Genomic DNA, 9,393 nt, shown 5'->3' with positions numbered 1-9,393 from the left:
CCGACAGGCAGAGATTTCTTGACTGTCTCCAGGGCTTCAGCTCCACTTTGTACCCGCAGTTGATGGAGTCTCCCCAAATGCTGTCTTTCTGTTGCCTGCTCACCCATCTGGACCTGCTGTCTATTTGTCTGCCAGTCCATCTGTCTGACCCTGCTCCCGCCCTTCCACCTATGCAACTGTGTTTATCACTGCAGTTCAGTTCTCAAACCTGTCACACTCAGCAGAGACCTTCACTTTTCCATTTTCCTCCTCGCAGCTCAGAATGGTTATCTTATCAACACAGACGCTATTTGCATTTCTATCAGCCAACTTACAATTATTTTTAGATTACTCTATTTTATGAGTACTTTGCATGCATGAATGTCTGTGCACCACGTCTATGTCTGGTGCCCGCGGAGGGCGGAAGAAGGTATCAGATCCCCTGAACTGGAGTTAGAGACGGTTGTGAGCCTTCATGTGGTACAGAGACTTGAACCTGGGTCCTATGGAAGAACAGCCAGTGTTCTTAACCATTGAGCCATCTCTCTTGCCCTCCATCAGCCAATTTTGACATCTCTTGTTTTAATCCTTGGTGATGATCCTGTGACCTACATATTTACATATGTAAATGTACTTACTGTGTGTTGCATGACACCCGAGAGCTAACACTGGAAGAGAAGAGCCTGGGCTTACCAAGGTAACATGGGAACATTATCTAGCAAATTGTTCCTACTGAAACCCCCATGCTTATAAACTGATTGTTATTCAAAGAATTCTGACATTGTGAAAAGACACAAAAATGAGGGTCTGTGTTTTGGAAATAGCCCACTTATGACACAGGGGGATTGTCTTCTGTGGTTGTATCCACCTTACCTGAGGAGCAACCTGTGATTTTATCTAACTTTCCTAGTGGTCCACTGAGATTTAACTTCAAAACCCACCAGAATTGTTGGTTTCTTTTTTGTTTGATTGTTTGTTTTTGTTTTGTTTAGGAGGGTCTGGGTTCTTTTTTATTGATATTTATTGAGCTCTACATTTGTCTCTGCTCCCCTCCCTGTCTGTCCCCTCTCCCCTCTTCCCTTTAACCTTCCCCCAAGGTCCCTAGGCTCCCAATTTACACAAGGGATCTTGTCTTTTTCTACTTTCTACTTCCCATGTAGATTAGATCTATGTAAGTCTCTCTTAGTGTCCACATTGTTGTCTAAGTTCTCTGGGATTGTGGTTTGTAGGCTGATTTTCTTTGCTTTATGTTTAAAAACCACCTATGGACTCCTAGGACAGAGAGGGCCTGAGGAAACAAGCTCCAGTGGGAACAGAAGCCCGGAGCAAATCCAGCCCTGGGAGCCAACCCAGTCCTGGGACACTGGCAGACCAGGATTGAGCCAATGACCTGACTCAGAGTCTGCGACCTCCACCGGACCAGAGTGGGACTGAACCAGTTGCCTAAGACACAGAGAGAACAAGCTCCACCAGGAGCAGAAGCCAGGAGCAAACCCAGTCCTGGGAAACAGGTGGAACAAGATTGAACCAGTGACCAGATCCAGAGTCAGCGATCTCCACCAGAACAGGTCCAACTCCAAGCCAGGGACTTCTGCAGGAGGAGATCCAGACCAGGATTTATAGAAACAGATCAAAGCCAGCAGCCTAGGCCAAAATAGGCCTGAGACAGCAAACTCCAAAGGAGCAGAGCAAAGCACAGAAGCACTGAACTACCTCCAGGAACAGGAATAACCAATGTAACTAGAATTGTGACAATGACTGTACCACGAGGAACAACCATCTGAGCTTTGGATTCACTGGCACCTAGAAGATTATTCAACAGAATCTCAGACAGTCCCAACCACACCTATTAGAGGAAAAGATGAGTAGAAAAGGTAAGATCACATGCTACACCACAAAGAGCAACACAATACCAGTAAAATCTAAAGACCCTACAACAGCAAGACTTGTATGACAAAAACTTTAAATCTTTGAAGAAAGAAATTGAAGAAGACACCAGAAAGTGGAAAAACCTCCCATGTTCTTGGGGAGGCAGAATTAATATAGTAAAATGGCAATCTTACCAAAAGCAATCTACAGATTCAACACAATGCCCATCAAATTCCCAGCAAAATTCTTTTTTATTTCAATACAAGTCTTTTATTGTCCCCCCAAAACACCCCAAATTGTATTAAAATTCAGGATCTTGTTTCTGGAGCTGGTAACTTAGGTCTTACTCGTCAGCCTGCTGCACTGTTCCCTTTTCAGACACATAGATACCATCCAAAAACTTGCTGATATCCTTGTTTTTAACTGTCGTGACTTGCTATATCAGAGCCGCCGAGTTTGAAACAAGTTCAATATCATTCTCTTCAAGGATTAATTCTTCCTTCTGGGCTTGAGAGACAGAACAAGCAACGCCTGTCCTCATCCGAACCCTGCGGATATATTTTTCACCCAAGAAATTTCGGATTTCAACCAAAGACCCATTCTCCTGAATAACAACGTTGATGGGGAAGTGAGCATACACGGACCTCATCTTGTAGCAGAAGCCCAGTGTAACACCCTTGATCATGTTTTGAACGTGGCTGCAGATGGTTCTGACGGTGGCCAGTTCCTTCCTGTTGCCCCACCATTTGTCAACCCAGAGCCTCTTCTTCTTCTTCCCAAGAAGACTCAGCTCTACATTGTTGTGATTAAAGTTCCTCCGAGGGTTCCTCTGGGGCCCTTTACAATGACTGTGCACCCCTTCAGAGTGATGACCACATTTTCTGGAATGTCGACTGTCTGATTGCTGAGAATGGTCTTCATTCTCGCAGCAGATGGGGCAAAGAGAGCCCAGCAAAATTCTTTAAAGACCTCGAAAGAACAGTACTCCATTTGGAAAAGTCAGCCTACAGACCACAATCCCAGAGAACTTAGACAACAATGTGGACACTAAGAGAGACTTACATAGATATAATCTACATAGGAAGTAGAAAGGAAAAAAAGACAAGATCTCCTGAGTAAATTGGGAGCATGGGGACCTTGGGGGAGAATTGAAGTGGGGAGGGGAGATACAGGGAGGGGAGCAGAGAAAAATGTAGAGCTCAATAAATATCAATAAAAATAGATAAAATAAAAATCACCTATGAGTGAGTACATGTGATAATTGTCTTTCTGTGTCTGGGTTACCTCACTCAAAATAATGTTTTCTATCTCTATCCATTTTCCTCCAAAATTCAAGCTGTCATTATCTTTTTCTGCTATGTAGTACTCTATTGTGTAAACGTACCACATTTTCCTTATCCATTCTTCTATCAAGGGGCATTTAGGTTGTTTCCAGGTTCTGGCTATGACAAACAAAGCTGCTATGAACATAGTTGAGCACATGTCTTTGTGGCAAGATTGAGCATCCTTTGGATATATACCCAAAAGAAGCATTATTGGGTCTTGAGGAAGGTTGTTTCCTAATTTTCTGAGAAATCGTCACACTGACATCTAAAAGGGTTGTACCAGCTTGCATTCCCACCAGCAATGCAGAAGTGTTCCCTTTTCCCCACAACCTCTCCAGCCTAAGTTGTCATCAGTGTTTTTGATCTTGTTCATTCTTTCAGGGTTTGGATTTGCATTTCTCTGATGACTAAGGATGTTGAACATTTCCTTAAGTGTCTTTCAGCCACTTTAGATTCCTTTGTTGAGAGTTCTCTGTTTAGGTCTGTACTCCATTTTTTTTTATTGGATTATGTGATCTTTTGGTGTCCAATTTCTTGAGTTCTTTGTATATTTTGGAGATCAGACCTCTGATGTGGGGTTAGTGAAGACCTTTTCCCATTCTGTAGGCTGTCGTTTTGTCTTGTTGACTGTGTCCTTTGCTTTACAGAGCTTTTCAGTTTCAGGAGGTCCCATTTATTAATTGTTTCTCTCAGTGTCTGTGCTGCTGGGGTTCTATTTAGGAAGTGGTTCCCTATGCCAGTGCATTCAAGTGTACTTCCCACTTTCTCTTCTATAAGGTTCAGTGTGGCTGGCTTTATGTTGAGGTCTTTGATCCATTTGGACCTGAGTTTTGTGCATGGTGACAGTTATGGATCTATTTTCATTCTTCTACATGCTGATATCCAACTATGCCAGCACCACTTGTTAAATATGCTTTCTTTTTTTCCATTTGATATTTTTTGTTTCTTTATCAAAGATCAGGTGTTTGAAGATGTGTGTATTGATATCTGGGTCTTCTATTCAGTTCCATTGGTCCTCCTGTCTGTTTTTATGCCACAGAATTTGTATATTTCTTGTAAAGACATTTAAGTATGAATCTCTTAAAAAGCCCACACTCATACTTGGGGTTTGGTTGAAGCCTCTGACTCATCTATGAATGATCCAGAAAGCCCCATTAACACTCTCCAACCCTGAACACTCAAAGAGTATCCAAACAAAGGAAAGGCACAAAGAAGCCTGTTCTGAATTCTTGGTGGCGACTGCAGTTTCTCACCCTAAAGCTGCCACCTAAGCACTCAGCTTTGGCTCATACTTGGGTATAATCCCAGCTTGTGATAGACATGTCATCACCAGTTACCTACAATCTATAAAATCTCCCTGCTTGGGCTGGAGAGATGGCTCAGTGGTTAAGAGCATTGCCTGCTCTTCCAAAGGTCCTGAGTTCAATTCCCGGCAGCCACATGGTAGCTCACAACCATCTGTAATGAGGTCTGGCCTGCAGACATACACACAGATAGAATATTGTATACATATTTATTATTTATAATAAATAAATAATCGCCCTGCTTTAGTTTGGGGGATGACTCCTCTGGCCTCAATCTCAGGGACTGGAGAACCCACCCGGAAGCTGCATTGCTCAGTATACTTGTTGTTATACTTTTTCAACTAGACTTGATTTGACTTACTGTGTCAACAGAGAAACTTATTATGGGGTGGGGGGCTCTTACTTGGGTGTCTTACCCTTTCCTTGATCACTTCTCATTCTCATAACCCCCACACTTAAATCATTGTCAAAAAGTCTTCTAAATAAACTCCAACTCAGCCAGGCAGTGGAGGTACACACCTTTAATTCCAGTACTTGGGAGGCAGAGGCAGGTGTATCTCTGTGAGTTCGAGGCCAGCCTGGTCTACGAGAGCTAGTTCCAGGACAGGCTTCAAAGCTACAGAGAAACCCTGTCTTGAAAAAAACAAAAAATAATAAATGAATGAATGAATGAATAAATAAATAAATAAAGTCAAACTCTGCTTCAAACCCTGTAGTATGAGGGCCGGCTTGTTGGGGTTTCCATCCCTCCAAGTACCCCAACAGCTGGCAAGCAACAAAGAAAATCACACACAGGAGTCCATAAGATTATAAACTGATTGGCTCATTAGGTCAGGCTACTTATTAGTTCTTATGACTTATCTTAACCCATTATTCTGATCTATGTTAGCCATATGGCTTGGTACCTTTTTCAGCTGGGCAGGTTACATGTTGCTTCTCTGGTGGTCTGCGCAGGAGTGGCAGAGGAACCTCCCTGCTTCCCAGAATTCTCCTGTTCTCATTGCATCACCTCTACTTCCTGTCTGGTTTTCCCGCCTATACTGCCTGCCTGGCCAATCAGCGTTTTATTAAAATATGATTGACAGAATATAGATAATTCTCCCGCATCAAAACCCGCTGGTCCTGAAATTCTTTTCTGGACCATTTTTATCTGAACATCCCATTTTTATCAGAGTAGAGGTCTCTAAAAACAATTGTTCAGGTTGGGTGATGGAAGTGCATGCCTTTAATCCTCGCGCTCAACCTGTCTCTGCCTTCCGAGTACTGGGGTCAAGGGTGTGTGCCACCCACCACCCAGCTTGGTGTCTTCTCTGTTACCCTATGCCTTCCTGTCTTGAGACAGGGTCTCTTACTGAAGGAGTCAGGCTGGTTGGTGAGCCAACTCTCAGGATCCATCCATCACCCGCCTCGGTATCTCCCTCTGCTGTGCTGGAATTGTAGGTGGGCACAGTCATGTCTGGATATTTACTTGGATTCTGGAGATTTGAACTCAGGTCCTCGGGCTTGTAGAGTCGGCTCTCTAACCTCTGAGCCTTCTCCCAGCCCACTGTTCCTTTCCTGTAAACCCCTTCCTTGGATAAGTGGAGAATCATCTTGCCTTTGGAGGTCACCTACAGTTCCTGAGGCCTACATTCTTGTTAAACACACTAATTTTGCAAAGAAAAAAAAAGTGCTCGCTAGCTAAGGGGAGAGGCACTAAGTCTCTCTCTTACCTGTTGACTGAGAGGAAGGAAATGCGTCAAACTGTTAGTAGCTGAGAATCTGGTTCAAGGGTAAACAGACAGCTGCCTAAGAAGCCTCCTCCACGCAGCCAGTCCACTTTTCTTAAGTCGGAAAAGGGTGATTTTCCTTTCCCTTCTCTTCAGTCCTTTTTCAAATACCGGCCCAAAGCCTCAGCATCCTTTCTGTGGAAGCCCAGCTTTTGCAGCATTTCTCTGACGTCCGTGCCCAATTTAGCAGACAAAGGTTTTTCTCCATCCCCCTTCTCCTGGGGTTTTCAAGTTGCCTGCCCTGTTTAGTTTTGCTTTGTTTTTCAAATTATAATGAAATGGTCCTTAAGCTTTAAAAAAAAAAAGTTTAAGAAAGTATATAAGCATTTGTTGCACTATTGAAACTTTCCTATAAATTTATTTTTTCAATATTAAATGTGCAGAGGAGTGGCAAATACCTATAATCTACCAGAAATCAGCAATAGATGCAGGTTTTTCAATGTGTCTACAGTTCAAGCTATTTGAGGAGTTGGACTGAGAGGAATCAAGACCAGCTTGGGCAGTTTAATGAATCCCTAGTATATGGATTTCCTCTGGGTGTGATCTGATGTCTCCATCTTTAATAAAGGGAACTGTTCTAATAACCTACAGAAGTCATTGGCCTGCAGTCCCAGCTATGAAACAAGTCAACACAATATGGCCAATAGCTTAGTCTAGGGTTGTGATTAAGAAGTTCAGTTCCTTTCTAAGACCCTCACCTGAGATTCCAGTGCCCTCCCTCCCCGCTCCCCGCCCCCCACCGCCGCGGCTGCCTTCCTGGCTCAGGTAATCCTGTGGCATAAGGAATATATCTTGGGGGTTCTATGGCATATGGAAGTGCAAGGAGGACTGGGAATGGAATTTCTTGGCAGTGCAGCTGCCTGTGAGTCACCCACGCTCCTGTAAGGAATCCCAGTCAATTGATTGGTTCACCAGTCTGGACATGGCTGGAACCCTTTCCGTTCCCTCCGCATGCTCTCCCTTTCTGGGGGTGAGGAGATATTTGCTGTCCCTGGAAAGTTACAGCTTTGGGGGAATCAGGATGTCCTTTTGTGGGCTCTCAGTCTCATAATGAAAGAACTTCAAAAGGAGTCGGTGAGATGGTTCAATGGGTAAAGACATTCAGATACTTGCCATTGAGCCTAGGGACCGGAGTTCAGTCCTGGGACCCATGTGGTAGGAGAGGACCACAAATTGTCCTCTGACTTCCACATGGCACCGTGCCATGCAAGAGCCTCTCCCCACAAAACAAAACAAACAAACAACCCCCCTCCCCGAAAACAGGTAGACTTAGCAGTCAAGTTATATAAACGACTGCATCAGGGGAAGGGCTTCTGGGAGATAGGTATATCATCTCATTAAGAAGATAATGATTGCTGCCATCTCCTTAGCCTGTCTTCAGGTGTATCAGTTTTCTGGAGGGGCCTTTTCCTGGCCAGGTGATTGACGGGACTGGCTGGATTAACTCTAAAAGGAGGAGACAATAGCCAAAAGTAGAATTTAGGTTCTACTGACCAGGGGGAAGCCGCTTTCACTTACTGGGCCTGAACAAAGCTCAGACACCTTCATCTTTTCATACTTCAAATATATTTTTTTTAAAGTGTGTTATGTATGCACTTGTTCACGTGGTGTGCCAGAAGGTAGCAAGAAGCCAGAAGATGTTGGATCCCCTGGAGCTGGACTTGCAGGTGTTTGTGAGAATTTGACAGGGATGCTGGGAAGCAAATGCAGGTCCTCTGCAAGAGCAGCAAGGGCTCTTAACTGCTGAGTCATCTTACCAGGTCCTATTTTATTAACTATTTGTTTATTTAGTTTTTGAGACAGGGTCTAACTGCGATCTGTCTGCCTCTGCCTCCCAAGTGTTGGGACTAAAGGCGCACACTGCCACTTACTTATTACCGGCTACTTATTTAGTTTTGAGATAAAGGGTCATTCTTTAGACCTGGCAGTCCTGGAACTCACTGACACCCACTTGCCCATGCCTCCGGAGTCTGGGATTAAAGGCGTGTGTCACACCGCCCAGCTAGGCGCTAGAGGTAAAGTGATCCTTTCTGGTTGTATTAGTCAGGACTCTCTAAAGGAACGGGAGTGATTGACTGTATGTCTAAAGAGGACTTATTAAAATGGCTTACAGGTTGTGGTCCAAGTAGTTCAACAGTGACTATCTCCTGTAAGGAGGAACAAGAATCCAGCAGCTGTTCGGTCCTTTAGCCATCCTAATCTGGTGGGAAGTCCTAGAGAGCGCTGGGAGTTCAGTCTCCACTGGAATTCTGAAGCTGGTTCTAACACCAGCGAAAGGATGCTTCAGCAACAGGATAAATGACTTAACCATCGAGGCAAGCAGATTAAAAAGCAAAAGCTTCCTTCTTCCATGTTCTCTATGTGGGCTGCCACCAAAAGGTGTGGTCCAGATTTAGGGTTGGTCTTCTGACCTCTCTGGAAATAAGGTGAGTCTTCCACTTCGAATAATTCGACCAAGAAAAATGCCTTGCAGATGTCCCCCGCCGCTTGAGTTCTAGTTGATCCAGATGTAGTCGGGGTGACACCCAAGACCAGCTGTCACACTAGTGCTGACAGCAAAAGAGGGGGTGAGGCTCAAAGCCGACCACGAGGGAAGGGGCCATCTTTAACGGCTTCCAGAACTGCTAATGCCTGCTAGCTGCTTAATAACGTAAAAGAGACTCTGTCTCTGAAATTCAAAACAAAAGTATTAATATTAGGGCCGGGGGATGTCTCTTGTTATCAAAACACTTGCTTAGTATTTTGCTAAACAATCTAACCAATTTGTGCTCTGATGGGTTTTTTCCCAAATGACTGATTTTATGGGGCATTCCAATTTTCATTTCGGTTCTACCTTGAAGCATCTGAAGCATTGAAGATTTCATTTGATTGATTGTTATTTTGAGAGGAAGTCTCTGTCCCAGGCCAGGTCCAAATTCTCTAGGTATTGGAGGATGATCTTGAAAGGTCCTCTGCTTCTCCTCCCAAGTGCTGGGATTACAGGCCTGTGCCACCACAGGCCTGGTGCTGGTCCTGGTGATATGGCCAGGTGGTGGTGGCGCACGCACTCGGGAGGCAGAGGTAGGAGGATCTCTGTGAGTTCAAGGCCAGCCTAGTCTACAAGAGCTAATTCCAGGACAGGCACCAAAGCTATAGAGAAACCTTGCC

At 44.4% G+C, this 9,393-nt stretch overlaps 1 pseudogene; it reads right to left on the bottom strand.

Annotated features, from left to right (window-relative positions):
* Window positions 1-2,137: 2,137 nt before the first annotated feature.
* LOC125405564 (large ribosomal subunit protein uL6 pseudogene) lies at window positions 2,138-2,789 on the bottom strand (annotated as a pseudogene).
* Window positions 2,790-9,393: the final 6,604 nt, after the last annotated feature.

The sequence above is a fragment of the Myodes glareolus genome, chromosome 17 (assembly GCF_982192425.1).
Source record: "Myodes glareolus chromosome 17, mMyoGla1.1, whole genome shotgun sequence".
Taxonomy (NCBI): Eukaryota; Metazoa; Chordata; class Mammalia; order Rodentia; family Cricetidae; genus Myodes; species Myodes glareolus.
The sequence above is the reverse complement of the archived record's forward strand: the minus strand, read 5'-3'. Positions and strand labels throughout refer to the sequence as shown.